Raw genomic sequence first — 14,476 nt, 5'->3', positions numbered from 1 at the left:
AATTTTTGAGGAGGCGTGTGTCTGTGGCTTTGCCTTCTCTATTCTGTACTCCTTTCTTCTTCCGTTGGGGTAAGTGGAAGTTTTTTGAGTTTCTTTCTCCACAGGTTTGCTTCTTTTTGGTGGTGCCCCGTGGATGCCGGTGGTTCCGGCCGCTCCACGTGTCGTTGGGGGTCCCGCAGTTCGCAAGCTCCGCCCGTGGGTGTGTGCTCAACTGAAACGGGGGTTTCCCCCGCAGTTACTGGACCCCTTCGGCGGGTTGTTAGGGCCATTTCCAGGCCTCCCCGCGGCACTAGCTCGTCTTTGGCCCCCCCCCCCCCCCCCGAGGCTTTTCTTTTTCCTGGTGCTGACATGCCACGGTCCTCGAGGTGTGAGGCCTGTGGCGAGCCGGGGAATCAATTTCTGAGGGAGGGGCTTTGTGAGCGGTGCTTCCCCGACGGGGAAGGCACCCTGCAGTCCTCCGGTGCGATTTCGGACCTGCCTCCTCCTCAGCCCGGGTGGCGCGGGCCGGCCACGCCGCCGCCTTTGGCGGGAACGGCGGCCATTTTAGGGGGTCAGCGTGAGACAGACTCGCTCCCAGATGCAGACAGGATTGGTTGCACTGGCTCTCAACAGGCTTTGCCCCCGGCGGGAGGTTTGCCCGACCGGGGCTCCCAGGACGGCCCCCCCCCCCCCCCCAGGGATTCCAATCAGCTCTCCGTTTTTCTCACCTGACTTTATTCTGGCAATGCACATGGCCTATTTGCAGGGTATGGGAGCGCAGGCGTCTAATCCCCTGGGGGCCCCTCCCCCCAAGGTTTGCCATTGGTCTCACCGCCTCGTCCATTACGCCTGGATCCCTGCCGGGTCCCTCTCCCGTGCCACCCCGGCGTACCACGGGGGCGGCTTCGCCGGTGAGAGACGTCTCCCCGGAACCCCCGGAGGCGCATCCGGATGGACATACGAAGGGGGACGACCCTCGAGCCCTACGGATTTTTCAAAAAGAAGAGCTGGATGAACTCATCCACCATATTATTCAGGAGCTGGACCTCGACCCCCCCTCCAGATCCGCCGATCCCTGTGGCTCCTGCCGTCGCCACCTCGTCTCGCAAAGGAGATCCAGTACTTGCCGCCCTCCGTCCTAGGGCAAGGGCTTTCCCTATCCATGAGTCCTTCCTACAGCTTCTCACCAGGGAGTGGGACACTCCCGAGGCGTCCTTGAAAGTCACACGCGCCATGGAAAAGCTATACCCGCTCCCTGAGGATTTTTTGGATCTTATCAAGGTGCCCAAGGTGGATTCAGCGGTGTCGGCAGTGACCAAGAGGATAACCATCCCGGTCACGGGGGGAACGGCCCTGCGGGATACGCAGAACCGTAAACTAGAGACCTTTCTCAAGAGGGTCTTCGGAGTCTCCACCCTAGGTATGCGGGCCATGATGTGCAGTTCGCTCGCGCAAAGGGCCAGCTTACTCTGGATACAGCAGCTTCTCACCTCTCAGGAATTGCCCCCCGAAGAGGCCGCCCAGGCGGACTGGCTGGAATCTGCCATAGCATACGGGGCGGACGCCCTGTATGATCTCTTTCGCGTAATGGCGCGGTCCATGGTTTCGGTTGTAGCAGCCCGACGGCTCTTGTGGCTTCGCAACTGGGCAGCGGAGCCTTGGCTCCCTCCCCTTTCGGGGGAAGTTCTTATTTGGAGAGGACCTGGATCAGATCATCAAGTCACTGGAGGAAAATTAGGTGCATCGGCTGCCGGATAGACAGCCTTCCTTCAGATCATTTTCTTCCGGTAGAACCAGGGCCAGGGCAAGGCGACGTTATAGGTCTTACCGACAGTCCACTTCCCGGACGCAGCAGACAAGATCCCAGCCTTGGTCTCGTTCCTTTCGTGGGCGGAGGCCCGCGAGAGAGGGTCCAGGGCAGGGAATTCCGCCCACAAAGTCATCCCAATGATGCCAAAGGAGCCCACTTCTCACCTCCCCGGATCGGAGGCCGCCTCATGGACTTCTACGAGGAGTGGGCAGTTATCTCCACGGACCAGTGGGTGCTGGACACCATAAGAGACGGTTACGCCTTGGAATTTGTCTGCCCCCCGAGGAACCGGTTCATCTTCTTCCCCTGCGGTTCGGATCTCAAGAGGATAGGGGTTCAACAAACACTAGACCGGCTGCAGGAAATAGGGGCCATCGTTCCCGTCCCCTTCGACGAGGTGGGCTTGGGCCACTATTCCATTTACTTCATCGTTCCCAAAAAGGACGGTTCCTTTCGCCCCATCCTGGACTTGAAGGAGGTAAACAAGGCCCTCAGGGTCACCCGGTTCCGCATGGAGACTCTTCGATCAGTGATTGCCGCAGTGCACAAGGGAGAATTCCGCGCTTCACTGGACCTCTCGGAAGCGTACTTGCACATTCCCATCCTGCCAGCTCACCGGCGGTATTTTCGCTTCAAGATTCTAGGTCAACACTTTCAGTTCAAGGCGCTTCCCTTCGGTTTGGCGACCGCACCTCGGACCTTCACAAAGATCATGGTAGTGGTGGCGGCAGCCCTCCGCAAGGAGGGTATCCTAGTACATCCGTACCTAGACGACTGGCTGATTCGAGCGAAGTCCTTCTCACATGTTCAGACCTCAGTGGCCAGAGTAGTACAATTCCTACGCTCTCTGGGCTGGGTGGTGAACCTTCCAAAGAGTTCCCTTGTGCCCTCGCAACACCTGGATTTCTTAGGAGCGAGCTTCGATACCCAGCGGGGTATGGTGTTCCTGCGCCAGGACAAGGCACAAGCCCTGAGAGAGCACGTGTCTCAGTTTTCGGCTCTGGAAGAACCAACTGCCTGGAATTATCTGCAGCTCCTGGGAGTAATGGCCTCCACCATCGACATGGTACCCTGGGCGTTTGCACACCTGCGTCCACTGCAGGCGTCCCTACTATCCCGCTGGAAACCAGTCTCCCAGGAGTATCAGGTGATCCTGCCGCTTCCACCATTAGCCAGGAAAAGCCTGGATTGGTGGCTTGTCCCCTCGCATCTGGCTCGGGGAGTCTCGCTCGAGGTTCCCAAATGGGTGGTGGTGACCACCGATGCCAGCCTCGCGGGATGGGGCGCCGTCTGCGAAAGAAGCGCCACTCAAGGGACTTGGACGCCAGAGGAGGCAAAGTGGCCGATCAATCGCCTAGAAACGAGAGCCGTGCGTTTCGCTCTCCAGCGTTTTCTTCCCCTGGTGCGACACAGAGAGGTGAGGATCCTCTCGCACAACGCCACCACCGTGGCCTACATCAATCGCCAAGGGGGGACAAGAAGCAAGCATGTCTCCCTCGAGTCTGCTCTCCGCCCACTCCATCAGGGGAGTAATCTCGTCCGGATAGCGGCCTCTCACATCGCCGGGGTGGACAACGTTCAGGCGGACTTCCTGAGTCGTCAACAGCTAGACCCCGGCGAGTGGGCTCTCTCCGACGAGGCAATGCATCTCATCATCCGTCGTTGGGGGACTCCACGCCTCGATCTAATGGCGACCTTTCTCAACGCCAAGGCTCCACGCTTCTTCAGCCGCAGAAGAGAGCGCGGCACGGAGGGGGTGGATGCCCTCGCCCTTCCGTGGCCGTCGGATCAACTGCTCTATGTGTTTCCTCCTTGGCCTCTGGTCGGCAAGGTTCTCCGCAGGTTGGAACATCATCGAGGGACTGTAAATCTCGTCGCCCCGGAATGGCCCCGTCGGCCATGGTTCGCAGATCTACTTCAGATGACGGTGGACGGTCCACTTCGCCTGTCCCATCTTCCTCATCTTCTGCACCAGGGTCCGGTATTTTTCGAGCAGGCAGAACTCTTCTGTCTTGCGGGCTGGCTTTTGAATGGCGCCGTCTCCGCCACAGAGGCTACCCGGAGACAGTGATCTCAACGATGCTTCGTTCCCGTAAGCCTTCAACCTCCGTCGCTTACGTTCGAGTTTGGAAGGTCTTCGAAGCATGGTGCTCCGACTGCGGAGTCCAAACCATGGAGGCGACTGTCCCGCTGATCCTTCATTTCCTACAGGATGGTCTGGATAAGGGTCTCGCCTATAATTCGCTCCGGGTTCAGGTGGCGGCCTTGAATGTCTTTGTACAGAAGGACTGCTCTCTACCCCTTCAGCCGGATATCGCACGTTTTCTGAAGGGTGCCAAACACCTACGGCCACCAGTCCGGGATCCTTTCCCTTCTTGGAGCCTCAACTTGGTGCTGCAAACGCTATCGGGTCCTCCTTTTGAACCCCTGAGGGGGTCCTCCCTCAAGGACCTGACCCTCAAGACGGTATTCCTGGTAGCCATCTCTTCTGCTCGCCGGATCTCAGAACTTCAAGCCTTGTCCTGCCGGGACCCTTATCTGCGTTTCTCCGACTCCGGGGTTTCCCTTCCTACGGTGCCATCCTTCCTACCAAAGGTGGTCTCGGCCTTCCACGTCAATCAAACGGTGGGGCTTCCAGCGTTTGCTCCAGAGGAACCCCGGTCTCTCCGGCTCCTGGACGTCAAGCGTGTGCTGCTCCATTACCTGGAGGTTACCAATGACTTCCGGGTATCCGATCATTTGTTTGTCCTCTGGTCAGGACCGAGGAGAGGTTCTCAGGCATCCAAGACGACTATTGCTCGCTGGATAAAGGGTGCCATCTCATCGGCTTACATTACGGCGGGGCGGGTGCCGCCTCGCAGCATCTCGGCTCATTCCACGCGATCCCAAGTGGCGTCCTGGGCGGAATCTCGCTCCGTTTCCTCCCAGGAAATCTGCCGTGCGGCGACATGGAAGTCGTTGCACACTTTTTCCAGACATTACAGACTACACCTGGCGCCTCAGTGCACGGGTTCTTTTGGCGATCAAGTTCTCCGAGCAGGTCTCTCAGGACCCCACCCGGTTTAGGGAAGCTTGGGTACATCCCACTGTCTGGACTGATCCAGGTACGTACAGGGAAAAGAAAATTATTCCTTACCTGCTAATTTTCGTTCCTGTAGTACCATGGATCAGTCCAGACGCCCACCACTAGGGGTTTCATTAGGTCCTGCTCGGATTCTTCCAGGTATCTTTCATTCTGTTTGTCTCTGATTATTGTTACTGTTCACAGCTCCTCACAAGTTGACTGTTGCTGGTCCCGTTGACCGTTTGTTTACTTATATCTTTCTCTGTTCCTTTTTGGGAACGGTTCTGGATCCAAAATGTTGTGTTTTGCTTTTGGGCTTTGCTATGCGTAATACTGAGCTCCAGCAGAGGGTGCACTACTCTATATGCTGACGCTCTGAAACTCTGTTCTGACTCCATCTGCTGGTCGGGGGATATAACCCACTGTCTGGACTGATCCATGGTACTACAGGAACGAAAATTAGCAGGTAAGGAATAATTTTCTTTTATATTTGGGAACTGCCCAGAAAAGGTTTGGTAATTGGGTGGGAAAGAAAATGTATAAATAAATAAAATGGGAAGAACTGAAACAAATGGTTGTAGGTGTGATTAGCTGAGCAAAAAGCAACTTTAATTGGGTGAAGTAGAGCAGTGCTAATTATAGATATCAGTTCTTTTTCCATGTAACATATAGTAACATAGTAATGACAGCAGAAAAAGACCAATATGGTCCATCTAATCTGCCCAGCAAGTTTCCCTAGGTTGTAACTGCCGTTCCGTGCAGGTTACCCCCATGTTTTTCTTATCTTTGTTCCACTGTACATTTGTTTTGCATTCTTTCCAACTTGTGGCATAATGTCCAAGAATAAATTGCAGCTCGTTCCTATATCCATTCAGCATCCACCAGGGCACAGGCATATGTATCTTTTCAATACCAAGGATCCTTATGGGATGATAGGCAAAAGTGTAAAGTGTGTTTTGTTTTTTATGATCCTTCATTTTCGTTCTTTTTTTTTTTTTTTTTTTAAACTAATCATTTTAGATTTTGATGATAAAAAAAGTATTTCATTTTACTGATCTTTACCTGGATTTCTTTTGCACTTAGAGCCTTTCTAACCAAAAAAAAACCTCTTTACCATTTAGTTAATAATAGTGACTGATTTCCACCTGGATTTTAAGAGACGAGGGGTGGGTGGATAAACTTTATATGGCCGTAATTTTCAAAGACCGAAAGAAGGGCTGTGCACGTAAAATCGGCATGTCAGTAGCCACTGTGCATGATAAGTGAGTTCTCAGAAAGGCAGGAATACAGACAAACACTCACCACTCACTGCATGGAAGAGTCAACGCATACAAAAAAGAGCATTCCAGGCAAGATTTGGAAGCATGCACACATTTTTGTATTTTATAAACTGAGAACATGTATATGTCCTCTAAAATGCATGCAGGTTTTTACACCTGTTAATTAAGTCTCGGAAATCAAATCTGACTTCGCTTTTTGTCTGTAGTTTTTGGGTGAGGAGATCTGGAACAAGTAGCAAACTTTATAAATTACCTGCCTCCATGCATAGTTTATTCCATACACGTTATAATTATTTAACGCATAAAATATATGTGCATTCATTTATAAATAGATATAGAAACTATGCAGATCCTTGCACTTAAGAAAAGTGTGTTACTGAAACATACCCATGTACTTTCGGGACAGTGATATGCAGTGTTTTATAAACTGTGTGGTTTTCCTTTGTAAAGATTTTAAAATACAGGTGCAACTTTAGGCTCACCTGCTTATACATATATGTGTGGAGCTATGTGCACTATTGAAAATGACTCTTCATGAATATTAATATGTCATCAGCCCACTGTCATTTACTGTAGTCCCAGATTTTAGCTGGGAGAAAATTGACTGCTTTTAATGATCAGATTTTTTTAAGATAGGAAATAAAACATTTAATTTGATTTTTATCCTGGATTTTTATTTTTAAAACTAAAATTAGCTCCTGGAAAATGTATGCAAATAAAAACTAAAATTAAGGACCCTATTTTTAATTTAAAAGTTTTTCGGGATGACAGTTCTGCTTTGAATATTATTGGCATAAGTGCAGTGTATCTTATAACATTGTTTTATATTTTAAATGAAACAGCACAAATGAAATACCATAAGCATTTATAAATTTAGCCAAGAAGGGGTGGGTCAATATTGTTATATTCAGTTTTGACTATTTTTTAATTATGTATGTGCCATACACTGTATGCTGTTGGCATGATACCTTATGCTGTGCATCACCAAGCTTTGCTGCATCATGCAAATAAGCACCAGATCAGAGAATTACCTAATTTTTTTTTAGTTATGCAAGTATATTTCTAGCCTTAAGTGACTTCCAGCATTACATCATTTTCAGCCTTAGATTGCCTTGCCCTCCTCTGGGCTTCCTTTCTGCATCCTCTATCCCACATAGATGCACTCGTACGCCAAATGCATTAAGAAAGCATAGATCACATATTTTTTTCTTGCCTTGCTTTTGACAGCTTTTATGGAATTACTGTGCTTTTCAACTAAAGGAGCTGAAGTGAACGAATCAACTGTTCACTGTTGTTTCCGAGTGCAGTTACTAGACATTTATCTTAGCTTCTACCTTTTAATGATCATTTTCTGTGCCCTGCAAACAAAGCTGACTTTCATACTTTGAAAACTGACACCCATGGAAGATTATACTTAGCATTCCTAAGAACGAGGATGTCTTAACAAAGATTGCTACAGAACAAGAAAGGTTTCTAAAGCTTTGAATGACCTTGCTTTAGTGTTGTCAATAAAAGTGCATTCATAGTGTGTATTGTTTGTGCTGCTGAGCAGGGATCGGAGTCAGAGATACTGTGTGTTTTTTCTCATGTATGAAAGGGATGTAGTTCCTTGCCAATAGATGTGCACTGTTCTGTCTGTGCCTGCTGATTAGGAACCTATCTTTAAGTTAAATCTTCAAAGCTAAGTGCCATTTGTTCGTCAGTAGACAAGTGCTAGGTTTTAACATTTACATAACTTGGGCATGCCGTAGCTTCCGGGCATCCCGACCCTGCCCCCTTGCCCAAAAATGATGCAGTACAAGGTCCATAATGCTCTTTTATTGAGTGGATGAAATGGCCACAGCCATACAAGCATGAACTTAAACATCAGCATGAACTTAAACATCAACATCCAGAAATAATTTAAGCAAGCTTAACATTCACCTTCTATAAAAATGGCCTACGCCCCCACCGGCAAGACTTCGTGCTGTTACCTCCTGCTTGCTGCTACTGTCCCAGTGAGGCGGCAGCCCTCCAACATTCCGCTCCTTGAATGCTGCCGTGGCAACTGCCGCTCCGAGCAGTGTGCTGCCGCATCGCCCCTTCCCTGGCCGTCCTTGCAGGCCACGCATATTCCTTTATTTATTTATGCCAGGCATCCATTTGGCCACCCTCAGACTGTCCACCATCTCGGTCTGCACCATGTATTGCATATATCCATCACCCTTCGCCACTTAATAGGATAACAGCACCCAACTTCATGCTTCCCCCTATGTGTAGTCTTTGGTAGAGGTGTGAATCGTGTGATCGATCGTCTTAACGATCGATTTTGGCTGGGGGGGAGGGAAATCTTATCGTCGTGGGTTTTTTTTTTAAAAAAATCGTTAAAAATCGTAAATCGGGGGAGGGCGGGAAAACCGGCACACCAAACAAACCCTAAAACCCACCCCGAACCTTTAAAACAAATCCCCCACCCCACCCCCACATTCGTGACGATAATTTTAATCGTTCAAAAACGATTCACATCCCTAGTCTTTGGTGCCCAGACCCTCCCCTTCCCCAAAGCATCCCCCTAAGCACCGGTGAGGGCCCTGCTGCCACTAGCTTAAAGGTGTGACAAAGCCCCTACCCCCAACCCATGCCCTTTAGTACCGTGGGGTGGTGGGAGGGGTGCTCTCTGGTCCCGTCGGCTAATGTACAACCACTCCCTCTCTCACCCTGTATTGTTCCTGAGCCCTGCTACCCTTCCCTTTCTCATTGGTTCCTGGCTTGGATTCTTGGATTTAAATCAGCCAGGGAGCCCCATTGGCCGCATGTTTCTCCCCCCCCCCCCCTTCGAGCTGGCTGCAGCACGCCTGCCCAGTTATAAGCACCCTGCCTCAATCAGCTGGGACTCCTTTACTGAGTCTAAGTAAGATGTAAGGCACAAACCTAAAAGCTTCAGTTACTTAAGTATCTCAAGAAGTGATTGACCAGTATACAAACTGGGCATTGCTGTTATACACTGCTTGATTGAGGTAAGATGAGGGGACAAGTACTACGTTTTTACATTTACATAACTTGGGCATGTTGTAGCTTCCGGGCATCCCACCCCCTGCCCTGACCCTGTCCTCTTGCCAACAACTATTTAATTAGGAAAAGATTGTAAAATATAATGCTGTAAGAAATATGGGAAGATGTCTTAAATCATAAGTTAATAGGTGTCTCTTGTTACTCTATTAATTATTTGTTTGTTTGTTTGTTTGCTTGGCTGAGCTTCCAGCCCTGTCTGGAGCCTGCCCCAACCACACTCATTGTCATCTGCCATACGAAGTAAAGAGGACACAGGCTAGCTCATTAGCAAATGCTGTACGCTTCTATACTGAGGATTCAAGTATGAAGGCTGGCATTCTGCTTTCCAGGCCAGCCAGAAGTGCTGCTGAGATGACAGTCACAGCCCTGGGTGGAGAGGAACAGGAAGGCTCAGCTCTGTGCACGGTAGCAAGAAGTAGTGGTCTGACTTAAGGATCTGCATGAGCTGGCTTCCAGAGAGAGCCACAATTTGTGGGCTCTGACTAAGGCCTATCATGATAACAGCTAGGCTGAGTTGGGAGGGGGATATAAAAATAAAGAGAAAAACCCTGAGTAGTTGCAGAGGAAGGCCCGTGGTGCCACCCAACAAAGACTAGATCCAATTGAAAGGATCAGGAGGAGATTGCTGGTCAAATATACAACTGGAGCACTATGGCCTTCATTCGTGCTTGTCAGGAGGAGCTTTTCTTCAGTTGGGCTTCACCCTTCTTCTTCAACCTTAGTCATTGTAACAGTGATCCTCTATAGTGCACCACAGAAGAATGCATATACCTTGAGTCTTACCTATTAGTGTTGCTGTTGAAGGATGACCGGAATTCCACCTTACACCCCCCCCCTCCCCCACCTCTTTCACCCTACAGTGGCAGTGTAAGCTGCCTCTGCAAAATCATTAGCCCCTACTGTCCTGATGAGCAAGAGCCAGATATGCAAATCAAGCCCAGTTCTTCTGAATGCTCTCTACTTTGGGGCAATTAGGCTGGCCCAATATTTGTTGTTGTTCATTATTGTAAACTTATATGATGCAAAATCTCTTCGGAAATTTCTGGTGTTTTAATGCTGGCATCCCCTCACTCTGCTGCCTCATGGTTTATGATCTCATCCTCCCCAGTTGCTTGTTCAGCTTCAGGGAGGACAGACGGCCTGGATCCTGTTCTCATACACAAGTAATGATTAACCTGCCAAAGAGAGGAAATTGCATCAATAAAGTAAACTAGCAACTTGCAGAAGAAAAAGTGGGAAAGTCAGAAAATTACAGAATATTATTAGCGATAACCTGAAAATAATTTCCTATTGCATTAATATCACTCCTTTCTAAACTGCGTTGATATTTTACTAAATCAGGACACTAGACTGTTCACAGGTGTCTCGTTTAACATCTTGTCATTGAATGAAAAGACAGTAATGCATCTCAGTCCTATGCTCAGCCATCTCCAGGGGCATTTCTCTTGTGAGTCTTTCAACAAAGTAATCACAGCTTGCTCACTCCTCCATGCAATATATACCACAAATGTTTTATGCCTGGCAAGCCACATTTTGTGCCTTTGCACCAGATTTTTTTTTTTAGAGCTATCTATGAATTCTTGACCAAGTAACAGAATACTCAGGAGGTCATAGCCCCAAAGTCACAGATTTCTCTAAACGAGTCACAGATATTTGTGATACAGTTAGGTCCCTAACTACAATAGAATTCTGTTGTAGGCTGACATCATGCTTCTAATGTTGGCCATTCCCCTCTGCTAGATGTATCTTTAAACAGGAATTGGCAAGATTTTAAGCCTTGCTCGTTCACAACCCTGAACAGCCATGAACTGTCCTTTATTGTCTGCTAACAGGCTAAGATAGGAATTTTTTATTATCTGGCCCAATCATGAGCACAGTAGAGAAGATTCACACAAAGGTTTCCCTTATATGGAACCCATTAAGGGTCTGACTACCTTCTTCGAAGATGGTAATGTCCCCTTGGCTTGGAACCCTATATAGTAAAGAGAAATTTGATACAGTTACCTAAGAAATTAGTAATTACTGTTAGTAATCAAAACATTAGGGCATGTTAACTTATTTCAGTATTAGCATAGTAACACAAATTGATTTGTTTACTTCTAGAAGTAACCAGCTTGATGGAGAGCCTGAGAGAGTACATGTAACTAAGAATGGGAGATTAAAACCAAACCCTCATTTGAGGGATGGTTCCGTTGGTTGAAGTGGTTAGGAAAGTCTCAGGCTCTTAAGTTTAAATTAGATTGGATGAAAGTCTATTTACTAAGCTGTGTCAACGCACATGAGTGCAAATAAACAGCGACTACTGTGTGGCAAGCCATATAAGTGCAGCAAAAATAGAAATAGTGCATATACTGAAGAGAAACAGGATGGCTATCCTCACATGTGGGGTGACATCATCGGATGGAGCTCGGCAGGGACATTTGATTTGCATGCCTTATTGAACATGTGCAGCCCTAGCCACATCCCTGCCACCCAAGCAAGGCCCCCCGTTCTTATTTTTCCAGAGTCTGCAAGTTACAGTTCTTTGCGCTCTCTCACAGCTACTGCAATGAAAATTTCTGTAGCTCTGCTTTTTCTGGCATGGCCTCTGTGGGTTTGTCTTCTCTTTTGAATACTTTAAGGAAGGTTTTGTCTATTTTGTTTTTTTCTTGCTTTTTTTTTTTACCCTTTATTTCTGTCAACCGCATGGTATGCCAACCTGGTTCCCAGCACAGCCTGGTCAAGGTTTTTTCTCAGCCTTTGTATCATGTGTTTGCCTTAATCTAATTCCTCATGGGGCCAGCATTTTTTAGGGCCCCTACATGGGTGGGCTAAGCCTCTAACCCTGGGCTTGGGGACTTGCCTAGATACAGACCACAATGTTTCTGGGGCCCCTCCCTGTGAGGCTCCCACCATTTTTAGATAGCATTCCAGGCAGAATCTCAGGGAGACAGACCAACTGATGGGCAACGACAGAGGTTCTGACATTGAGGGAGACAGGAAGACTGGTGCCCAGATGAAGGAATGTTCCCATGGGAAGGAGAGCTCAACCTCCCCACAATTCTGGGAACCACATGAGTCTCCATGGATCCAAGTTAAATATCACCATTGCCTTCCCTCCTGCTTGCCTGCCAGGCTGTCTCGGCAGGGCAGTCTTCAAGGTAGGAGCTGGAGAGCCTGAGCATAAGAGCAATCATCAGTGCTGATGCTCCAATAGTGCCAGAAAGAAGAATAAAATCAGATGCCCATGCACATACAAGTGCCAACACTCTGATGGAATTGGCAGTTGTGGGATTGACGCCAGGTACCGCAGCACCAGTAGAATCAACACCAAGGACCATGGCACCAGCAGAATTGGCATCAGCACCAGGAACCATAGGCACTGGCTGCTATAGGAGCTGATGGGATCAGCATTTATTTTTATTTATTTATTTAAAAATGTTTCTATACCGCCTTTACAATTCAAAAGAATTAATCAAAACGGTTCACAACAAACATACATAATAAATCAATCAAAAAAAATAAAATCATAAAAATACAAAACTAAAAAGACAGTCATGCCCTGCAAAATTAAGCAAAAGCTAAATTGAATCTGTATTATAGCTCAAAGAAAAAGATGTATCTGGGTGAAAAAAATAATAAGGCGTAAAGATTGGATATTAATTTTGAGAGTTGATGAGTGAACTGTATGCTTTCTGAAATAAATGTGTTTTTAATGATTTTTTAAACTGTTGTGTAGAAGAAATAAGACGAAGGGAATCTGGGAGTGCATTCCATAATATGGGGCCAGCTATGGAAAACGCCCTTTTCCTTGTTAACTCATGTTTTGCCAGTTTAATTGTGGGTACATCTAAGAGGTACATCTAAGAGCATCATTTGCTACTGCCAATGGATTTAATGCTGTTGGCCATCACTAATGGGATTGGCGCTATCAGACTACCACAGGGGCCGATGGGATCAGTGCTGTCAGCCACCAACGCAATTGATGCCCAGAAGAGCAGCACTAGTGGTATCTGTGTCAATTGAATCAATGCTAGGCATCAGAGTCTCAATGTCAGACACCACCGACTGCTGGGGCAATAAGATGCACCACCTCACAGTCATCAATGAAGGTAGCTGCGCCAATGTATTAGTGTATGGCACTATGACACAGATGTTGGGTGATGCTGGTCCATGTGGACACATTGATATCAGGCACTTCTATACTATTGGAAATCATTGTCAAGTGCTGCACACTGCTGAGCATTGAGCACCAGTGCATATTAAGCTGCCGGTACACTGAGACATCTCTTGGGCCTGTCGGCAGATGTTCAGCTGAGCCCCCTAGACAGATCTTGCCTATTCTATTCCTGTTTGGATGGATTATCGAAGGAGAAGAGCTATGTATGAGAGCTCTGAGTGGCTGCCTCTGCAGGAAGTGACATGACCTTCAGATCCCTTCTCTGACAGCTTGTGACCTGGATTCTCTATTACTGGGTTGCTCCAGGAGTTATACTATTCTGAACTCTCTAAGATGAAATTTCTCTTGCCGGGGGCTTTGCCCAATAATGATACAGCCTATGGTCAGCCAGAGGGTTGTCAGAGAAGCAACTGCCAGGCCTCCGGATTTGGAGGTGGGGGTCTGTTAGACCCCAGATTTTTTCATTATGGACATTTTTGAACTGTTTTTTGAAGGCTAGGTGTTTGCTCTATGGCCACTATAGCCCCACTATACACAGCTGAGGCTTGAGGGGGCACTATAGTGAGGGGAGAGGGTCTTCTTATGACCTCTCTATTCTTCAGCAGTTTGTTACTCACTCTTATGACAGAGAATGGAGAGCCTACAAATTACAGCATAGCCCATCCAGGACCTGGCTCAAGGGTTTGACAGCATCAGGGGATTATTGCCCAGATCCTAGAGTCGCTACTGAGATACCTTCTGGTCAAGGTGGGATGAGAATTTTAGCTAATTTGGGTTATCAAGAGGAGGGTACGCTTATTTTATACGCCTCCAAATCGCTCTCTGAATAATGCTTTTGCAGCTTTTCAGTGCAAGGGAATGTCCATGGGACTTGGGTCAACTTATATTGATGAATCAGTACATCCTATATGTAAGTGTGTTATACAAGAGCTGCTAGGGGAAAGTTTGAAATGTTTTTCCCTCAGCACCTTACTTCCTTCTCAGAGATAACCAGCTAAAATTAACCAGTTATCATATATTATCAATAATATAATGTCATTTTTATAGCTTTCATTTATGATTATCAATGGCCAGTGACAGATTTAGGATTTTGCTACCCCTAGGCATTGTTGATGCTGTCACCCTCTACCGCC

The 14,476-nt window shown here is 47.7% G+C and overlaps 1 protein-coding gene and 1 long non-coding RNA gene across 17 annotated transcripts in view; one reads left to right on the top strand and one right to left on the bottom strand.

The window, feature by feature from the left end:
- Positions 1-14,476, top strand: part of ZBTB20 (zinc finger and BTB domain containing 20) — a 1,517,062-nt gene that overhangs the window by 1,466,383 nt on the left and 36,203 nt on the right. The window lies entirely within an intron of this gene.
- LOC115076646 overlaps positions 10,128-14,476 on the bottom strand; it is a 47,209-nt gene continuing 42,860 nt past the window's right edge. The window contains exon 3 of the long non-coding RNA XR_003852822.1: positions 10,128-10,359. This is a non-coding gene — a long non-coding RNA (uncharacterized LOC115076646). The remainder of the gene's footprint in view (positions 10,360-14,476) is intronic.

The sequence above is a fragment of the Rhinatrema bivittatum genome, chromosome 15 (assembly GCF_901001135.1).
Source record: "Rhinatrema bivittatum chromosome 15, aRhiBiv1.1, whole genome shotgun sequence".
Taxonomy (NCBI): domain Eukaryota; kingdom Metazoa; phylum Chordata; class Amphibia; order Gymnophiona; family Rhinatrematidae; genus Rhinatrema; species Rhinatrema bivittatum.
Note: the sequence above shows the minus strand (reverse complement) of the source record. Positions and strands in the feature narration are given on the sequence as shown.